At 41.2% G+C, this 22,107-nt stretch overlaps 1 long non-coding RNA gene and 1 other non-coding gene across 2 annotated transcripts in view; one reads left to right on the top strand and one right to left on the bottom strand.

The window, feature by feature from the left end:
* Positions 1-6,202: 6,202 nt before the first annotated feature.
* The window catches only part of LOC122419716, a 43,358-nt gene continuing 27,453 nt past the window's right edge, over positions 6,203-22,107 (top strand). Inside the window, exons 1-2 of the long non-coding RNA XR_006262966.1 lie at positions 6,203-6,367; positions 20,188-20,278. This is a non-coding gene — a long non-coding RNA (uncharacterized LOC122419716). The remainder of the gene's footprint in view (positions 6,368-20,187; positions 20,279-22,107) is intronic.
* LOC122419911 lies at positions 17,068-17,188 on the bottom strand. The gene has a single exon (XR_006263117.1). It is a non-coding gene; the product is annotated as a small nucleolar RNA SNORA26 (small nucleolar RNA).

The raw sequence follows: 22,107 nt of genomic DNA, 5'->3' as shown, positions 1-22,107 counted from the left end.
CCAGCAGCAGTGAGGGAGACTTCTTTTTCCTCATCCTCCAGCAGTTCATATTGTTATATATATGGACTTTAACAGTCCTAAAAGGTGTGATGTGATATCTCATGATTTTAACTTGTTATTCCTTAATAGTATGTTTTTAAAATCTAATTCTTATATTTACTATCAATATATCTTTTATGGCCAGGTGTCTGTTCGGATCCTTACCCAATTTTTTATGGGGTTGTTTTAGCGATCTTTATCTGTTTTGAGTCCAGATGCTTTATTAGGTATGTAGTTTACAAATATTTTTCTCCCAGTTCGTGGTTTGTTTTTTGACCTTATGAATCAGGTCTTTCAGAGTAGAAATATTTAATTTTATAAAGTCCACAATATTTTTTTCTTTTATGCACTTGCGTTTTGTGGGCAAACCTCAAAGCTCATGATCTGCAGACCAACGCCAAGGTCATGAAGATTTTCTTCTTTGTTTTTCAGTAATTTTGATAGTTTTGTATTTTAAAGTTTGTGTTTATAGTCATTTCATTTCATATGGTTTCCAGTTTATTGTTCTGTAACAATTTTGGAAAAGTCATGGGCTGTTTGGTTCTGTTTCAGTTTGATTTTCCCCAGTTTCATGGAGGCAGCAGAACTGCCCTCAGAGGGCAGGGCCTCCGCTGAAGGTGAGGGCGGCTTGGTCTGTGCTTTCCCATTGGCTGGCAGGGAACGTGAGCCCGCCTCCTTGAGCTACTCTGGGGATGAGCGTTCTGCCTGAGGACTTGGTTCCCAGTATGCTGATGGGAGCCCCATCTCCTGAGAACCTGCCCTGGCTTTGGTTTCTGGAACTCGAGGGTGGGGGTGATCAAGTCCATGCTAATGGGAGCCGGGTCCCCTCAGGACCCACCAGGGCTTCAGCTTTGGGACATTGTGGGGTCCTGTTCACTCAGACAGGAGCCTGGTCTCCTCAGGACCTGCTGATAGGTGGTCCTGCTGAAGAAAAAGGTGAAGAAACGTGAGGAAAAGTGGGGAAAAGGTGTCTGTGTGTGGTTGACTGCTGAGGAGTGTCTGTCTTCAGAGGACCAGGTGAGGAAGGACTTGGTGTGGAGAACTCACTGTATAGCCAGTTTTGTGTGTGTGGTGTGGACAAAGTACAGTGCTGCTCTTCCGCATGTGGTGCCCAGCTTTCCCAGCACCGTTTATTGAGGGGACTTTCCTTTCCCTGGTGTATGTCCTTGACTCCTTAATTCTTGTGAATTAACAAGAGTACATGCCCTTAGAACTTTTCTGGGTTCTCTATCCTGGGCCTCTGGTCTGTGTGCCTGTTTTTGTGCCAAGTCCACACTTCTTGATGGTAGCTTTGTAATGTAATGTGAAGTCCGGAAGTGAGAGGCTTCCAGTTTGTTCTTTTTCACGTTTGCTTTGGCTATTCTGGGTCCTTTGTGGTTCCTCACCCATCTTAAGATTGTTCTGTTTCTGTGAAAAATGTCATTGGAATTTAGGTTGTTGTTGTTTAGTCACTCAGCCATGTCCAACTTTACAACCCCGTGGACTGGCCTGCCAGGCTCCTCTATGCATGGGATTTGCCAGGCAAGAACACTGGGGTGGGTTGCCTTGCTCTTCTCCAGGAATATCCCGCACCTATCACCCTCTACTTCTGCATGAGCTGCACTCTGCATCTATTATCTTTTAATTGTCTGCTAGTGACATCCTGATGCTTAACTTTACAGCACTTTCTCTATAAACACCCCTTGTAGTTTGTTTTTCCTTCTTTTTGAATTAAGGAAAGAAAGCTGTAGTGCAGTCCACAAAAGACAATGGACCTAACTACTGGGACAGAATGCCAGACCCAAGTTACCAGGCTACTTGAAGCCAGCCTATTGATTGTTTTGAAACAATGCAGAAATAAAGAATACAGGATCCTTACGCCTTTGCTCTTTATCTCCAGCCTCTGACTGAGCCCCAACTATATGATTTCCTTGATTCCCCGTGGCAGGGGCACAGTTCCTGAGGCACGAGCCTACTGTGTTCTCTACTCTGCCAGCTTGAGGATTAAAGGCATCTTTCTACTTCCTCCAAAAAAAAATTATTTCCACAAAGGTGTAAGGATCATGTATTCTTTTTCCTTTTTGTATTGTTTCAAAACAGTCAATAGGTTAGTCTTCTGAAAAGAAGAAAACGTAGTTATCAATTCAGACTGTAGATTAGGAACCATTAAAGTAGAAAGGGACTTGAAAGGCAAAAGAGAAAAAGAAACCTCTTATTTCACTGCAACATAAGCAGTATCTTTAAATTTGCTGTTGTAAGAAATGGCCACAAGGAGGCAGGATTTCTTCATGCCCTACTCCTGTTACTACAGTAACCAGAGCCTTAGGGTTACTCCTAGTTCAGGGTTATAAGTTAACAGTGGCATGTGCCAGAAGAAACCATCAAAAGTTGTGTCTTGTTAATCCCTGTTTTTTTGTTTTTCAGTTAATGTTTAGTTTTTTTTGGAGGATAGTTGACTTATGTTTATGTGATTAAAACAAGATATGATATTACTACACTACATAAGGGGCTTCCAAGGTGGCTCAGATGTTAAAGAATCTGCCTGCAATGCAGGAGATGCATGTTCCATCCCTGGGTAGGGAAGATACCCCTGGGGAAGGAAATGGCAACCCACTCCAGAATTCTTGCTTAGAGAATTCCATGGACAGAGGAGCCTGGTGTGCTACAGTCCATGGGTTCACAAAGAGTTGGACACAACTTAGCGACTAAGCAACAACAACAATCCTGACCTGGATTCTTACAAAAAACTGTGAATTGGTCTCTTCAGCCTTTGCATGTTCCAGTCCCCTACACTTAGATACCCTTGGATGCCTCTTCCCAAGTGTCATTTTCTGCTCAAATATCTATAATGGTGGGACTCTATTGTCCGCTGTTCAGCATTCCTTAAGGCCCAAATCTGCTCCCCTAAGAGTCTGTTATCCTCCAAAAAGCTGGCTCACTCATTATTTGTTAAGTACACATATTGCTTTCTCTTCTTTGGAGCTTTGTTTATGCCTGAAAATGTTCTCTGTTCTGCATTACTACTGTTAAAAACCTTACCTATCCATTTCAAACATTATCCACGTTCATAATTCTAATTTTCTCCTACCATCTCCCCACTCACACCAGACGGCTCTTACTTGAGTTCTCTTAACACAGTGCACTCCTTTGACCATTTCCTTCTTATTTGCCTTTAATTGTATGCTGCCTTCAACCATTTTTCCACTTTCAACTGGATTTTAACCCTACTTTTGAAAGGGGATTACATTGTCCTCAGTTTGGGACCATCCAAAACTTCCAGCACAATGCTTTGCAGGTCATACACATTCAGCAACCTTCACATTGGAGAGACAGTAACACCAAGTGGGAATGTATAAACTGTACAGTCAGGTGGTCAGGTGGACAGGGATTCCAGTCTCAGGGAAATCTCTCAGTAGCTATGAAATTTGGGCAAGATAGTTAACTTCTTAGAGACTCAGATTCATTTTCTATGGGCATAGCATTGTATCTGATACACAGGAAAATACGTGTAGAGTTCAACATTTATTAAGTATATAATATATGGCAGTGGCAAGTGTTTGATTCATAGAATTTTTCTTCTGGAATACCTTTAATTCCTTCTAACTAAAGACATTTTAACTCTCTCTTTTTTAGTCTTACTTATGCTTACAATTGGAGAAGGCAATGGCACCCCACTCCAGTACTCTTGCCTGGAAAATCCCACGGACGGAGGAGCCTGGTGCACTCCAGTCCACGGGGTCGCTAAGAGTCGGACACGACTGAGCGACTTCACTTTCACTTTTCACTTTCATGCATTGGAGAAGGAAATGGCAACCCACTCCAGTGTTTTTGCCTGGAGAATCCGAGGGACGGGGGACCCTGGTGGGCTGCCGTCTATGGGGTCCCACAGAGTCAGACACGACTGAAGTGACTTAGCAGCAGCAGCAGCAGCATGCTTACAATAATTTGCCAGCAAGGCAAAATTGGCACAAAGAAAGCCATTGATATTGTATTTACAATAAGATCTATGTTTATTTTGAAAATACTGTGAAGTGAAAGTCACTCGGTCATGTCCAACTCTTTGCAACCCTATACAGTTCATGGAATTCCACAGGCCAGAATACTGGAGTGGGTAGCAGTTCCCTTCTCTAGGGGATCTTCCCAACCCAGGGATCTAACCCAGGTCTCCTGCACTGCGGGAGGATTCTTTACTAGCTGAGCCACTAGGGAAGCCCTGAAAATACTGTAGTACTTGTCAATTAAATGGGCTTCCCTGGTGGCTCAGAGGTTAAAGTGTCTGCCTGCAATGCAGGACACCCTGGTTCGATCCCTGAGTCAGGAAGATCCCCTGGAGAAGGAAATGGCAACCCACTCCAGTATTCTTGGCTGGAGAATCCCATGGAGGGAGGAGCCTGGTAGGCTACAGTCCATGGGGTCGCAAAGAGTCAGACACGACTGAGCGACTTCACTTGTCAATGAAATACGTTTACGTATATTTATTGAGCACCTGTTATGCATCACTGTTGTAGGTATTGGGGATACTGCAGTGAATAAGATACAGCCATCGCTCTCTACTTTCATTCTAATGTGTACAGTGACTCCATAGACATCTAAGAAGCATTGTGAAAACCTTGTGTAAAAATGGGGCCAAACTTGCTTTTTAGAATCCCAAACTCCATTTCTAGGTCATAAAACTCAACTGTTTTGGCAGCTTTTGGGGAGTCCAAGAATGGTTACCCAGATTTTTATTAATATTTTTTCTTTTTCCTTTTGTAAATTGAAGTGTAGTTGATATACATTTGTTACTGAGCCTTACCACAGTAAAATCAACTACTGACACCTGGCTGTGGTAAAGGAAAGTGCAGCATTTATTGGAAGGCACCATACAAGGAGTCTGGGACAGCTACTGCTTAAAAAGCCTGCAATCACCAATGGGCAAGGTGAGGGAGGTAAGCCAAAGGGTACATGACCAGCCCGTGCACAATTCTCCGACTGGTTAATGGTGAGGTAACAGGGTGCATCACAGGAGTTAACCTTAGAATTAGGCATTGTCCTTAGGCATCATGGACTCAATGGACAGGAGTCTGAGCAAACTCTGGGAGATAGTGAAGGACAGGGAAGCCTGGTGTGCAGCAGTTCAAGGGGTCACAGAGAGTCAGACTTGACCAAGCAACTGAACAATATTAGGCTCCAGTAGACTTGGAGGCTATGTACTCTGGTCATGGAGTAGTGAACTAGTTAGCATCTTCCACTTGGGGGTTTTAGCATCTGTAAAACAACTCAGGAAATGTACATCAGCTGCTACTATCTAGGCACTTATCAGAGGAGCTAAAGCAGAGGATAAGGGTGAGGGGGTCTGTCCCTGGGAAGGCAGCATTTGGTTTTGCTTGGTTACACATTATATGTTACAGGTGTGCAATATCGAGATTCATAATGTTTAAAGGTATACTCCATTTATAGTCATAAAATATTGGCTATATTCCCCATGTTCTTGTAGTAGCTTATTTTACACATATAGTTTGTACCTCTTAATCTCCTACCCTATAATACGCCCCCCTCTTCCCACTGGTGACCACTAATTTATTCTCTAGATCTGTGAGTCTGCTTCTCTTTTGTTATATTCAGTAGCTCCTCATATTTTTTAGATTCCATGTACAAGTGATATCATGCAGTATTTGTCGTTGAACTGACTAATTTCACTTAGCATATGCACGGTGTTTTGTTACCGAGGCTTTTAAAAGCTAGGACTCAAAGAAGCAATGTCGTGGAGGCAAGCTGAATATGTTTTTTTTTTACTCTGGTCAAAACTAAGGGTAAATCTTTAAGTATTTGTGTGTGGCAGCTGGATCTGCGCCTTTTCTATTTCTATTCAACTAACCTAAAGTAGTTGTCAGGGAATGAAAGTTGTTCCTTGTTGGCACGTTGACAGGAGCTCCGAAAACACTGACACCCTTCCTTTGCAGCCACTTCGATGAGCCCTGTTGATGCACAAGGGTGCTTAGTCCTCTGCGCCATCCGCTTCCTGGGAGCCCAGGTCGAGTATGGGGGGCGCCCAGGTCGAGTGTGGGGGGCGCCCAGGTCGAGTGTGGGGGGCGCCCGGGGCGGGAGGAGCCCGGGGCGTGGAGGGCGTGGTTGGGGCGGAGCGCGGGGCGTAGAGGGCGTGCCCGGAGCGTGGTGGGGGGTGTAGTGGGCGTGGCCAGGGCGGAGCACTGGACGCAGAGTACCTGGCCAGGGTCCGGCGAGCCCCAGTTTGAGTGCTCCCTGGAGCCCCCAGCATCTGGCTCCGGAGATGGTCGACGTGCAGATTTCGAGGAGCCCGAGACGTCGGCTGGCGCAGCATAAGGCCAGCGCCGCCGCAGCTCGAGTCCAGGTAAACGCGAGGGGAGGTCCCGCATCCAGGTCCACTCCCCGGGCCGCCGCCTCCGCGCGCCTCCTCCACCCTCCTGCGCGGGGGTCCTTGGCTTTTGGAGCTGCAGGCCGTAGAACGCTTGCGGCAGCCCGATCCAGACCTTGGCCTCGGCGCCCTCCCCGGACTCCTGTGTGCTCCGCGGCGCCCGAAAGCGGCCAAAGCGCCCCTGAGGCAGCCCCCTGCTGTGGATCTCCCAGCTGAGCCAGGAAGCGAGCGCAGAGGAGGGAGAGAGAGAGTCATAGTGGCATCACCTGAGCGCCCACCTTCTGGGCTGGGTGGGGCGTCCCGGGCCGCACCCCTGCCAGCCACCAGCTAACTCGGAAAGGAAGGGGAATGGATGCTGTTTGAGTATTTTCAGTTGTCTGCAAAGCTGGTAGTTGCTGCTGTTACCCGCCAAGTCGAAGGGTATGCACTTCCAGCAAGGCATTAATTAAATCTGTTCTCTGGCTAAGAGCGTGGTTTTTTTTTGTTGTTAAAAGTTTTCAATTTTTAATTTTGGCCATGCAGCGCGCTTGTGGGATCTTCTGTTCCCCAACCAGGGATTGAACCCTGGCCTCTGGCAGTGAAAGCACTCAATCCCAACCACGGAACTACCGGGGAATTCCGTTCCCCGCCCCCCCCCCCCATTTTTTTTTTTTTTTTTTTTTAAGATTCAGATCATTTGCAGTGAACTTGGAGTGATGGTTTTAGTTATTGAATTAGGGTGGAATTAGTAGTGATGGGGAAAGAGTTCGCAGGGTAAAAAAAATAGGAATACTAATAATAATAGAAAAAGAGGAGGAGAAGAGATAACTTTTCTTTGGTGTTCATTACTTGCCAGGCACAGTTTTAAGCTCTTCTATTGATTCGTTTGCTTGGATGGTAAGGATGGGAGTTTACTGAACTCCAAGATAGGCTGAAACAGAAGTTGTGATAATTGAGACATCTGGGAGGATGGATGGAGATGAGTCATAGTGAAACAAGGGGATAAGGGTGAACCAGGGAAAAGAAGGAAATCAGGAGAGTGGAAATTTGAAAAAAGTTCTCAGGGTTGGGAATGGGGGTATAGAGTTCAGAGTACACGGAGTAGCTGATTTGAACTTTGAGATTTCTGTTGTCAGGTATGGGTAATTGGAGGATGACAAAAAAAGAAAAGATTTGAAGGGGGGTTGTACTCAGTGATAGTAAAGCTGGAAAACCACAGGAGAAAACTGCTAAGATGCAGAGGAGAGGAAGATGGATCAGGCAATGCAGATAGGTTTGAGGGGACGTCACTATTGGAAAACAAACTCAGAACATGGACTCTGTAGGGGGCAAACTAGGCAGACATCATGAAAGTGTATCTAATGACCTGGCCTGGATGGAGCTCTGGCAAGACCACTGTAAGTATTCCTAAGCCTGGATAGAGTTGAGCTGTGGTTGGTTGGTGGGAGGGAGAGTTGACAATCAGACAGGGAGAAGAAATACAGGTGGGTTTGATTTATCTGCTTTTAACCCCTTGCTAGTTGTAAATGAGAGACCAGCTTTTTATGTGTGTGAAATGAGTATTAATTAGCAGCAGGTAGCTCTGACTCTTATTTTCATAAACTGAGAGCATCAAAATTCCTTTTACAAATTCCTGCATTATCCCCAGGAAGCTACATAACTCATGTCCCCAAGCCTTGCTCCTTGTGCCAGGAGATTTAGTGAGGCTGACTGGCAAGCCCCTCAGGAAAGCCTATGGAGTTCAGCGCTGACACTGCATTTGGTGCCACTGTTTAAGCCATTCCATTGTACGTAAAGGTTCATTCATTTACTCTAATGTGTACTTTCCAAAGCTTTTATGAGGTGGTCTCTTGAGCTTTCCTATTCTCCAGGGGTTGGTGCAAAATAGTTTGGAATAGATCCAAAAATCAGTAAGTGGAAGAAACTCCATAGTCGTCAGTTTTTTACAGTCTTTTATTTTAAATTGGAGGATGATTACTTTATAATACTGCAACGGTTTCTGCCATACATCAACATGAATCCTCCATAGGTATACATATGTCCCCTCCCTCTTAAAAACCTCCCTCCCCATCCCATCCCTCTAGGTGTCACAGATTGGGTTCCCTGTGTCATACGGCGAATTCCCACTGGCTATCTATTTTACGTATGTACAATGCTACTCTCTCAATTCTTCCCACCCTCTCCTTCCCCAAATGTGTCCACAAGTCTGTTCTCTATGTCTGCGTCTGCACTGCTGCCCTACAAATAGGTTCATCAGTACCATCTCTCTAGATTCTTGCTGCTGCTGTTGCTAAGTTGCTTCAGTTGGTGCGACCCCATAGATGGCAAACACTGGAGTGGGTTGCCATTTCCTTCTCCAATGCATGAAAGTGAAAAGTGAAAGTGAGGTCGCTCAGTCATGTCCGACTCTTAGTGACCCCATGGACTGCAGCATGCCAGGTCTCCCTGTCCATCACCAACTCCCGGAGCCTAACCAAACTCATGTCCATTGAGTCGGTGATGCCATCCAACCATCTCATCCTCTGTCATCCCCTTCTCCTCCTGCCCTCAATCTTTCCCAGCATCAGAGTCTTCAAATGAGTCAGCTCTTCGAATCAGGTGGCCAAAGTATTGGAGTTTCAGCTTCAACATCAGTCCCTCCAATGAACAGCCAGGACTGATCTCCTGTAGGATGGACTGGTTGGATCTCCTTGAAGTCCAAGTGACTCTCAAGAGTCTTCTCCAACACCACAGTTCAAAAGCATAGATTCTTCGGCACTCAGCCTTCTTTATAGTCCAACTCTCACATCCATAGAAGACTACTGGAAAAACACCATAGCCTTGACTAGACGGACCTTTGTTGACAAAGTAATGTCTCTGCTTTTTAACATGCTGTCTAGGTGTCATAACTTTCCTTCCAAGGAGTAAGCGTCTTTCAATTTCATGGCTGCAATCACCATCTGCAGTGATTTTGGAGCCCAGAAAAATAAAGTCAGCCACTGTTTCCCCATCTGTTTGCCATGAAGTGATGGGACCAGATGCCATGATCTTAGTTTTCTGAATATTGAGCTTTAAGCCAATTTTTTCACTCTCCTCTTTCATTAAGAGGCCTTTTAGTTCTTCTTTGCTTTCTGCCATAAGGGTTTGGTGGTGTTGAATTCTGTTAGCTTTTGCTTTTCTGTAAAGCTTTTAATTTTTCCTTTGAATCTGAATGAGATCCTGGCTGGAAAAAGCAATCTTGGTTGTAGGTTTTCCCCTTTCATCACTTTAAGTATGTTCTGCCATTCCCTTCTAGCCTGTAGGGTTTTTGTTGAAAGATCAGCTGGTAGCCTTTTGGGCTTGTATTCCCTTGTATGTTATTTGTTGCTTTTCCCTTGCTGCTTTTAATATTTTTCTTTGTATTTAATTTTTCTTAGTTTGATATGTGTCTTGGCATGTTTTTCCTTGGGTTTATCCTATATGGGACTCCTGGGCTTTGTGGACTTGGGTGGCTATTTCCCTTCCCATTTTAGGGAAGTTTTCAACTATAATCTCCTCAAATATTTTCTCATGGCCTTTCCTTTTGTCTTTCTCTTCTGGGACCCTTATGACTTGAATGTTGTTGTGTTTAATCTTGTCCTGTAGGTCTCTGAGAGTGTCCTCATTATTTTTTATTCTTTTTTGTTTATTGTGCTCTGTTTCAGTTATTTCCACCATTTTGTCTTGCAGCTCACTTATGCATTCTTTTGCCTCAGTTACTCTCCTATTGGTTTCCTCCGGTGAATTTTTTTGCTTAATTTACTTATGTTTAGTTGAAAGATAATTGCTTTACAATATTGTGTTGTTTTTGCCATACATCAACATGAATCAGCCATAGGTAAACATATGCACCCTTCTGCTTAAAAACCTCCCTCCCACCCCTCATCCCATCCCACTCCTCCAGGTTGTCATAGAGCCCTGGTTTGGGTTTCCTGAGTCATTCAGCAAATTCCCACTGGCTGTCTGTTTTACATATAATAGTGTATATGTTTCCACACTACTCTCTCCACTCATTCCACCCTTTCCTTTCCCATGCCCCCGTGTCCTTCAGTCTGTTCTGTGTGTCTTTGTCTCCATTGCTGACCTGCAAATAGATTCTTCAGTATCATCTTTCTAGATTCCCTATGTATGCGTTAATACAGAGTATTTATTTTTCTCTTTCTTACTTTACTTTACTCAGTATAATAGGCTCTAGGTTTATCCACTTCATTAGCACTGACACAAATGCATTCCTTTTTTATGGCTGAGTAATATTCCATTGTATACATGTATCACAACTTCTTTATCCATGCCTCTGTTGATGGACGTTTAGGTTGCTTCCATATCCTAGTTGTTGTAAATAGTCCTGCAATGAACACTTGGGTACATGTGTCTTTTTCAACCATGGTTTCTTCAGTGTATTTTTTATTTCAGTTATTGCATTATTGATTGCTTATTCTTTAATTCTTCAAACTCCTTGTTAAACATTTCTTGTATCTTCTCTATCCATGCCTCCATTTTCTTTCCAAGATTTTGGATCATCTTTACTTTCATTCCTCTGAATTCTTTTTCTGGAAGATTGCCTATTTCCTATTCATTTGGGTTGGAGAAGGGTTCTTTATTTCTCAGTGCTTCCATTTGTTAGTTTCCAATTGAAAGCAGAAAAGAGACAAATATAATCACTGATCATTGACGAGAGTCTTTTCCAAACTCACTTTATTTGAAATTTCTGGTACCATCACCACTAGGATCATCCTCACCATTAAGATTAAAAAATCTCTTTCAGATAAATTTTCCCAAGAACATGTCATGGTGTTATCTCCTAGTTCATGTGTTCACAGACATCTTTTGCATTGAAAAGAGAAAGTACCAGGATAATCAATATTGCATTCATTATGCAAATAAAATTTTTATAGAGATAAGGTTGCATGGAGATGAAATTAACTGTGACAGTTCAGGAGGAGTTTTACAGGAAAAGAAGATTAACATGTTAGGTCTTCAGTGGCTATCTTCACTGATGTGTATAATGTTGGACAAAATGAAATCCCTATGTGCCCAAGCTCAGTGGAGGAATGTTTACTGAGCCATAGAAATTTGAGTAGGGCATGTCTCTAGAGTTTATGACAGCCCATTTTCTTTTCTCAGTGTGAGGATGACTGGGTCCCTTCTTGTCTAAATTGGAAATGATGATAATTGTTCTTTTTGATTCTTTTATTATTTACTTTTTGTATACTTGTTAAGAAACTTGTATAGAAAAATGTGTTCAGTTGCTCAGTCCTCTTCTAAAGTAAATTGATATTATTCTTCAGGCCAGAGTAGACTATAACATTGTATTTTTTTCAGATATTTATATGTATGAGAAAAGGGATCATTTTATATAGAGGGAGACCAGATCAAACTTAATTTACTGGATTCTTCAACAGAGGCTAGGATGTACAATCTTTTACTGCCCAAAAATTCTATTTTCAAGCTTGATTTCCTTTTGAATGATTTTTGCAATGATAATACAGAAAAGTTATTTTGTGTATTCACTTTTTTCTTCTTTTACTCAAAGGAAACAGATGTCTAACAAAAGTGAGTTAAAAGCTGAGCTACAGCGCAAAAAATAGCACTTAGCCACAGCAAAGGGGACATTGGAAACAGAAGAAAGAGGAGAGGAAAAAGGATGATGAGGAGTGGAAAATGAAGGAAAGGGAGTGGAGAAAGGAGGAAGAGGAGTTGAAAAAGAAGAACGAGGAGAGAGAAATGAAAGACATAAGTACCGGGTGCTGCAGTGTTGTAGGGGAAAGGAAAACCACTTGATTCCAAGAGGCTGGTCAGATGGATAAAGAGGAGCCTGTAAAAGAACGCTTTTATGATACCTGAATAAAATGAGTGATGTCTAACATACTCAGAGTAGTAAGGCCATTGCCATCTGCTGTGTACTGGTCAGGTACCACATAAATGGTAGATAGCCTTTGGTCTGGAGGTCCCCAACCCCAGGTTTACCCCAACCCCAGACTTGAACAGAACTCTGAAAATAGTCTGTGATATCTCTCCATTTCAGGGTCTCAGATCACTATGCTTGACTTGGGAATAGCAGTGTGCAGTCATGAGGTTTAAAGAAGTTAGTCTTATAAAACACTCAACAATACCTGGGATATAGTTGCTCCTTAGTAAGTGTAAAGAATCTGCCTGCAGTGTGGGAGACGTAGGCTCAATCCCTGGGTCAGGAAGATCCCCTGGAGGAGGAAATGACAACCCACTCCAGTATTCTTGCCTGAGGAATCCCACGGACAGGCAAGCCTGGCCGGCTACAGTCCGTGGTGTCGAAGAGAGTCAGACACGACTGAAGCGACTAACACTAGTAAGTGTTAGTGTTGTGGGAAGGTTTTAGAAAAATGACTGGCCAGAACATTTTAGGAGGAAAACAGAAAATGATGCAGTGGACTACCATTATTTCCTGAGTGTATATTTGTCAGAGTTAATAAGAAGCCTGGGTCTGCTGAAGGGAGAGCTCTATTTCCCTTAGTGAGAGTGGGGATAGTATAGCAGGCCCTGCCATAGGAGACATGACATCTAGAAGGAATGTTCGTGGTCTTCCTTTGAGGCCCCTCTTCATGCCAGTAAGGCAGTAGAGACCCGGAGTGGAAGTGGAGCTTTTCTGCCTGCGAGACCCGAAATCCAGGACTCTGCTTTTTTTTTTTTCTCTCATCTTTAGACAATTTAATAAGCACACTATAATGAAAAAGTCATTCTTTCTAAATCTTCTCTCAGTTGCTTTCACTGTTTCTAAAGAAATTATAAAGTATTCTTTTTCTGTTCTAAAATAGTTAAAAAAATTTTTATTGACATATGGTTGTTTTATAATGTTGTGCCAATCTCTGCTCTACAAAGTGACTAGTTATACACATATAGACATTCTTTTGTATATTCTTTTTCATTATGGTTTATCACAGGGTTTGCATTATAGTTCCCTGTGCTGTACCTTAGGACCTTGTTGTTTATCCATTCTGAATGTAGTCATTTGCATTTAGCAACCACAAGCTCCCAGTCCATCCCTTTCCCTCCCCTGTTCCTCCTAGCAATCACAGTCTGTTCTCTTATGAGTCTACTCTGCTTTGTAAATAGGTTCATTTGTGCCCTATTTTAGATACCGTATTATTTGTCTTTCTGACTTATTTAGTATGATAATCTCTAAGACCCTACATGTTGGTGCAAATGGAATTCTTTCATTTTTTTAATGATGGAGTAATATTCCATTGTGTATATGTACCACATCTTCTTTATCTATTCATTTGTTGATGGTCATTTAGGTTGTTTCCATGTCTTGGCTACTGTTAACAGTGCTGCTGTGACCATAGGGGTTCCTGTATTTTTCTGGATTATAGTTTTATCTTGGGTGTATTCCCAGGATTAGGATTGCTGGATCACATAGTAATTCTACTTTAGTTTTCTGGGCAAACTCTATACTGTTTTCCATGGCAGCTGCATCAGCTTACATTCCCACTAGCAGTGTGTTGGAGTGGAATCCAGGACTCTTGATTCCCAGTTCAGTGCCTTTCTGTCATACCATGTTTTTTTCCCTACTATCTCAATCCAAAAATAGTTTATTTTTTAATTCTGCAATTTGTTGTGGCAGTGTAGAAATAGCCTACATCTTGTACCAAAACCAGATGCCACATGAGTAGTTTTCTAAGGACAGTTTGTATAGTGTGATATGATATGTGTATAGACATCAGACCTGCTTCCCTCATCAAGAGTTTTTCTTTAAAGGATAAAAGAATGTAATTTGAAGACTTACAAGCTAAGTGCTGTTTCCACTGTAAGGCTGAGAGACCAAGGTAAAAAGATGTTTTCTAACAAATTATTTTTCAGTAAAGTAAAACATAATTGCATTGCCCTCTATCCTCCTGGCATTTTCTTGGTACATTACTCTTTGACTGATGCCATAGTTTATTTGCCCATGACAGTGAGCATAATGCTTTTCTTTGGAGATATTTGCTGTTGTCCATGCCATTTCCTTCTCCAGGAGATCTTACTGACCCATGGATCGAGTCCAAGTCTCCTGTATTGCAGGGAGATTCTTTATCATCTGAGCCACCTGTGCCTTTCTGCATAGGCCATACATGATAGAAAGTTACAGAAAGTTATAGATAATATGCCTTAAGTTTATTCAAAAGGAAACAACTAGACAGATCTTTTTCTGTTCCCTGTATATGAGCTTCATTAGAACTTCTCATGTTCATTACCACTAGCACCTGCTGTCCTTGAAAGGATGAAGAAAGGTCAGATTTTTGTTGTTGTTGTTGCTGGAATATAGAAATGGTTTTGTCATGAGCACTGGGTTGCCGGTAGTTTAGATGATGCTTTGTCAAGATGGTGTTTTAAAGGAGCTTTCTGAAGCGGGTATAGCTGGTGGGAATGTCCCAAAGGGTATATAATTCTTAGATTCGACAGCTATAGAATAACAATTTCCAAAGGCAGAACATTTATTCATTGAATACATTTCTTAATTGAGCATTGACTTCTAGATGTGAGGATCTAAGGGTAAACAAAGTAAACATGTATCTGGTCTCAGTGAAGCTGACAGTCCAGTTATGGCTTAATTCTTCACTGTCGCCTGCTAACTCTTCACATGCTATTCCATATTGGCTTCCTTGGGGTTTTTTTTTTTCTTTTGTATTCAGAGGTGACAGTGGTGATTCCCTTTTCTGTCATTCCCCTGCCCCCTTTTCAATCCTTCTTTCAACTTTACGATAGGTGAATGTTGATATAGATCCTTACTTCTTATTTTAGTTCTGTCTTTGCCTCTGTTGTATGCATAAACTTTGGAACTTTGTTAGTTTAAATGTTACATTTGGGAAAGTGAGCATTCATATCTTCCAAGATTAAACTGCCATTTCAGAATTCTCATGGGTTACATGAGAGAGCCTGCTTCTTCTACCTTATTGATCCCCATAAAGGGAGTTTCTCCTCTGATGACAGATATACTTAAATACCTGAGCGTATTCTAAGCCTGTGCTGCATAGTAACAGAGCCCAACACTATGTGCAAAGATGTGTTTTGCTTGTGGTCAGGGTATAGGTATACCATCTGAGAGTCAAAGTTGCGTCAACTCTTTCTGCTTTAGAGGCCACCATGGAAATTATGCTTCACTGCTTTACAACATACTTTGCACTCCCGAAAGAGATAATGTGTCTGTTAGGGAGTCCAGTTTGCCCCTGGGGAGGAAGGTGTGTCTAGTAAGTGGATAATTGGCTTTTGACCACAACACCCTCACTCCTGGAAACTCACAAAGCCTTGTTGTGAGGTGGCTGCATGTCAAATAGGATGTTACGTGTTTCAGATGTGGGGCAAATGCTTTAAGTCATAATTTGTTATGAAAAAGAAAAGAAACCTGAGTATTTAATTCCGCTCCCCTCCCCGACCCCGGAATTCCACTAGTAACCTTCTTTAACCTGTATTTTGACTTGTTTCTATCCTATAAAAAGACAAACCGAGCATAGGATGTTACTGTCAGAGGCTTACACACATGTGCTTTTAATGCAGTGTGTTCTTAGTGGAAAAGAATGTCTCTCTTCAAAATGACTTTTTGTTTTATATTTTTCTACATGTGTAATTTTCTCGTTTGAATTAATATGTGTAATGTAAGCCTAAGAAAATTAGAATTAAGTAATGTCACTTACATAAGTATTGTTCACATGCCTTAATAAACATAATTTGGATTTGGTATAATCCCAAATGTGAGCCATCAATATTATAAACACACCCTCATCACGAACTAGTAATATGTCTTCCCAGAACGGACATGGGATCTAAAAAATACCAGGCAGAATTTTTGTTTAAAATCCACATCCCAGTTAAAAAATTTTTATCTTGACTGTTTCTTCTGAAACTCAGTGAGGAAAACTCTGGTATCGGTGGTAGAGGCAGGAAAAAGCCTTCAACCCAAAGAAAAGTACTGGATTAGTAATTACTAAATGGAGCAGTTATAATGTTTTTCATCCTTTCTACCCATGATTATATCTCTTTAGGACTTTTGCCTGGTCTCTGCTGCCATGCATTTATCATTTTCAGTTTCATCCAGGAGAAGCATACATTTAGCTCTGTTATGCACTTTTCTCTCTGGCATCTACTTTTGTAGGCTGATACACAGCAGAAGAACCAGTTTAGGATGACTCTGACCTGGATTATAAACGCTGAGAGACAGAGGCCCTGCTTCAAAGTATGGCAGTCTGTCTGGAGCCACCTCTAGGTACTTCAGAATGCTTTGTGTTACTGTTTCTCAGATTTGATTTGCGTGTGATGTACCATGGGCTTCCCTGATAGCCCAGCTAGTAAAGAATATCCCTGCAATTCAGGAGACACCGGTTTGATTCCTGGGTTGGGAAGATCTGCTGGAGAAGGGGTGGGCTACCGTCTCCACTATTCTTGGGCTTCCCTTGTGGCTCAGTTGGTAAAGAATCCACCTGCAATGTTGGAGACCTGGGTTCGATCCCTAGGTTGGGAAGATGCCCTGGAGAAGGGAAAGGCTACCCACTCCAGTATTCTGGCCTGGAGAATTCCATGGACTGTACAGTCCATGAGGTCACAAAGAGTGATTGTACCATGCCCAGTGTTTACTATTCTTTTTCTTTTTTTTTTTAAATTGTCAAACCGAAGGTCAAGTTTAAATTTAATGACTTTGGTATTAACTATACACATACTAGTAAGTGCTAAGACTTAAAATCTTCCAGTTCAGTTGTGACTCCAGACAGGATCCAGAGAGGAGTTCTAAAAATCTCTTCTCTGGGTTTTATGGAGACTTTCTTTACCCTCCTGTGTTAGCCTCTTAAGGCACTGTCAGCCTTAAAAGGGCACTGGGAAGGGCGTGTTTACTATTCTTTTACATCTCTTTTTGTTTTTATATTTTAAGAAATACTTTGGCTTATGGTTCAGGTATATTTACTTTTGAATTTGAGTGGCCAGATGGAGATAGGAGGACAGATTGTAGAGTTGCTGGCAATTTGCTGCTTATTGGCAGTTGCCCTGGTCAGCCTTCTCTATTGTGTTACTATTAGAGTATCTTGTTAAATGAGTTGATGTTGTTGTTCAGTCGCCAACTCTGGTCCGACTCTTTGCGACCCCATGGACTGCAGCACACCAGGCTTCCCTGTCCTTCACCATCTCCCAGAGTTTGCCCAAGTTCATGTCCATTGCATTGGTGATACCATCCAGCCATCTCATTTTCTGATTCTCTCTTCTCCTTCTGCCCTCAATCTTTCCCAGCATCAGGGACTTTTCCAATGAATTGGCTATTCACATCAGATGATGTAAATAAATGAGCTACCCCATGGTAAATTCAAGAAATTTTGAAGGGAAAAAATGTTGTTTTTCATTTCCATTGCTGAATCCCAACCTCTCTCTGCCAATGTAAACCCTGTGAATCTGGTTATGAATTTCATAACCACCACAGGCACAGAGTGATGAAAAATAGAATGCTCAGTGGGAAATTTGAAGGAAAACTTAAAATGCTGACAGATTAGCGGCCAATTAACATGTTTAAATTTCTTTGTCCATGGCTGGTTCATGTCAATGTATGGCAAAAACCACTACAATATTGTAAAGTAATTAGCCTCTAATAAATATAAATGAAAAAAAATTATTGTAGAAGAAATTCCCCAGCCTTGATACCTAATAAAATTTCTAAACCTCAAAATAAATAAATAAATAAATAAATAAATAAATTTCTTTGACTCTGATGTATATCTTGGTTTCATGGGCATTTTTACTACAGCATCTTTCTTCCAACTCATTATCTATTTCCTTATTTTATCTAGAGTTTGGATATTGAGCTATTTGTTTTATTTATATTGAAGGTAACTTGTTCATAAAATGTTTCTTGTGTCACTTAGCCATATATCACTCATGGATAGGCTATTTTATTTTTCTTTATCTGTTTGCTTTCCATACATTTGAGAATAATCCTAGTATGTCTGTAAAACTACACAATATCCAATATAGTAAAACAAAAGCTTTAAAAGTAATACGTACAAATAAAAACAGTATCAGATTTTCTTTTATAAATGGTTCATCTTTTAATTCCATCATTGGCTTTTATATTAAAATAAATTTTCATTTATTTCCATAATTACTTAAATTAACAATAAAAATTACCCATCTACAATAAAATGGTATTTATATCAATATAAATAAAAAGCTATACATAATAATCATATAAATTATTTCTGAATATCATTCAATACATACACACAGAACTAAAACACCATGAAAAAGCATTTTAAACCTCCGTTTGTAGTAGGTAAAACCATATGTATAACAATGGTATCATAAACACCAATGAAATGTTGTTTGGTTCATTAGCTTCTTTGTGGTATGGAAGAGATAAGCTGTGGGATATTTGAGTGATGGAGCTTCTTTGAGGAGCTGACAAGCCTTTTTATTACTTAGTTGACAAGTGATATGTATTAGACACTGTTCAATTATCTTTTTGCCTCAAAATAGCCTTTGAAGTTCTGTTGCAGTGTGAACACTGGTTAAACACAACAGTAGAATATCTTCTCCCCTAACCTGCATAAAGCCAACAATTAAACCTTAAGAGCAAAACAGATGAAATATCCCTAAACCATGACCAAATTCTGAACTACCCCTGCATCTCTGCCAAAAGGCCTGGCAGACCCAATTTTCAATTTTTATCCGTCTCTCTGACCTACCTTCTGACTTACTGCAGAGGGTAATCAGTGGATTAATTGTAGAACCACATAAAAGTCTTGACAGATCTGCCATTGTATTAAAAGATTTGGACAGAATAGTTAAACCCTTTACCTTATGAAATAAAGGAAATTGCACATGATTGAAACCAAATGGGAATCTGTACTGTGTGCTGAGGTTTCTTTCTGCCCATATGTATTCTTTGGCATTTGTGATATTGAAAACCCGTTTTCCTCTGGCCTGGAGCCACCTTAGCTGTTGGGTGCAGCGTCTATCTGAAGGACATTGACTTGTATTTGAACGATAGAGAAAAAACTGTATTTGCATTTTCTTTAGTGTTTTCCTTTTCTTATGCTTGCTGTCAGATTTCCAGCCTGTGCTGGCCTTGATCTGTGAGCTTGTTTCTCCTGTCTGCAGAATGGCTGTTCATCTAGGTGCACACGACAGTACTTTCTAGAACTGCCAGATGTGAAGGAACACAATTCCCAAGCACAGTAAACAGTATAAGGGGATGAAACTACTAAGTGTAAAATAAAGCAGCTTGGCATTTTGCTTTGTTTTGAAAGAGATTTTTAAACGACTGGGTTCAATATTTACCCTTTTCTCTGTCACTTAGTCTCTCATAGCACATGCAGTTTACCCACGGACGATAGACTTTCCTCCAAATACAGACATAAAACAGATTAGCTGACTCTCCATGACTGTTTAAAATTGCTCATAATCACTTATTTCAAAATCTTTTAAAATTTTATAGACACCTCGTCTTATGTTTCTTACTAGGTCACATCTATACTAACAAAATAAAGTGAAGAGTTAGAATTATCTGGATAGTTGATGCTAGAGAGAGATTTGCCTTGAATTATCTGGGTAACTGCTTTGATTTGCCACTTTACTTTGCTAAGGTAGACATGGCCTTTGAATCTCTAAGTTAATTCCGTCTAAACTCATTTCAAATTTTAATTTCCAAAATATGAAAAATGCACTTGACTTCCTTTTCTTTCCTCTTTTTTTCTGTTATCTCAGTCTCTCCTGGCTACACAAGCACTTTAGTTTGGGCATGGCTGTTTTGCTTTGTCTCACACTGCTCTTTCCCCCAGTGTAGCCACTGAATTTTTTAACATGGAATTCCTGTTATTTTCATTATTTAGTCCAAATCCCTGCATCTGTATCCTCAAAATCAGCGATCACTCCCAGTGAAGCTGGAAGCCAGGACTCAGGAGGCTTGGGACCATTAACACGGTAAGAACTGTCCCTTCACAAGGCCATGGTGGGATAGTCAATAATACAGAATGCTCAAAAGGCCTGAAAAGCACACCATTCTGTTGTACATTGTTAACTGTGCATGCCTCTTCACCTGTCAGTCATTTATGGTTATATTTATGGCGGCCTGCTGTTTTTGGTGGCATAGCATCGTCTTTGAACCCTGGAAGTGATAAATTTATATATCATTCTCCCTTGAATGGGCTAATTAAACCCCATGTGTCTTGTTTGACAAACACAAACATACCTTTTAGCTTGGGTCTTAAAGAGAGCAGGGAAAGACCAAAGACGAATGGACTATATATTCAGATGCTCATTATTCTACTTTGGTTTTGGTTTCCATGTGAATCTTTATTATGAGAACACCAAGATGTTCTAACCCTAAATTTAATTTTTCAAAAGTCTTGATTATTTGCTCAGTGTGAAGTGAAGTGAAAGTCACTCAGTCGTGTTTGACTCTTTGCAACTCCATAGACTATACTGTCCATGGAATTCTCCAGGCCAGTATACTGGAGTGGGTAGCCTTTCCCTTCTTCAGGGCATCTTCCCAAGCCAGAGATAGAACCCAGGTCTCCCACATTGCAGGCGGATTCTTTACCAGCTGAGCCACAAGGGAAGCCTAAGAATACTGGAGTGGGCAGCCTATTCCTTCTCCAGCAGATCTACCAGATCCAGGAATTGAACCAGGGTCTCCTGCATTGCAGGTGGATTCTTTACCAACTGAGCTATCAGGGAAACCTATTTGCTTAATAGGGTTGGCTAATTTGAAAACTCAGTCCCCAAAGTGTTTTTATTGTCATTACTGATTGTTATCATCATCAAGATTGACTGCTCTGTTTTTGTCAGTTGCCAGATTTTTTATTATCGTAGGTATATTCTAGGATTATGTAATTCATTTCTCAAAGCAGGAATAGACATTCTCTAATTTGACCACTGAGGGGACATCCAAAGTGTAAAAATGTGATGAGAGAAAGGAGAAGGCTCATAAATAGGTGTGGAGTCATGGAAGCTTCCTTAATCCAGGTGCCTTCAGCAGGATCCCACGTGTTGTGCCCATGGGCGTGGAGTAGAGGTGAGTGGGCTGTGGAGCCTCTGGCAGTAGATTAGCAAGCACTCCCTTGATAAAGTCAGATGGTCTCCTCACTGCTCAGGCTGGTTGAGCTCAGGTGGGAACAGGGACCTAGTTTTTCCAAATCTTTGAATTTTTCATGAGAAGCTAGAAATTCAAGTATTTATGCAGTAGTCCCCTAAATGTTAAAGACTTGTTAGGAGTAGTAGTGGGTTAGATTTGGCTCATGAGCTGGCAATTTTTGGCCTCTCTCTTTGACTTTGAATTTTCAAAATATCTTAAAGTATTTTCATAAAGTTTCAATGAAAGAAGCATCATCACAGCCCCACCATTCTAACGAATCAGTCTTTGGCTTATCCATGTACCTTCCAACCTTTAGCTACCCATGTGCATTTCTTGCTACCATATATGTTTTTGGAGAAGAGGTATACAATTCTGCATTTTTCTCTTTTCACTTAACACATTATTGTAAGCATGCTCTTCTGTCTGTTGTTAGAAAAGTCTATGTGATTTGGGAAGAGAAGAATTTAGAAACAGGAGTAGTATTAGCCTGTGCTATAGGGATTTTTGCTTTCTGAAACCAGCATGTAAGACTGAAATGGTCATATCAGTATCTGCCTGTTGGTGTATTTCAGACTTGAGTCTTTGGTTTTGACAGGGCCTTTTGAAACCTGTGGACACTGCTTCCAATTTTATAAAAGTGAATGTAGAGGCTCTTGTGGGCACTAGGCTGGTTTAT

This window comes from Cervus canadensis, chromosome 17 (assembly GCF_019320065.1).
Source record: "Cervus canadensis isolate Bull #8, Minnesota chromosome 17, ASM1932006v1, whole genome shotgun sequence".
NCBI classification, from domain to species: Eukaryota; Metazoa; Chordata; class Mammalia; order Artiodactyla; family Cervidae; genus Cervus; species Cervus canadensis.
Note: the sequence above shows the minus strand (reverse complement) of the source record. Positions and strands in the feature narration are given on the sequence as shown.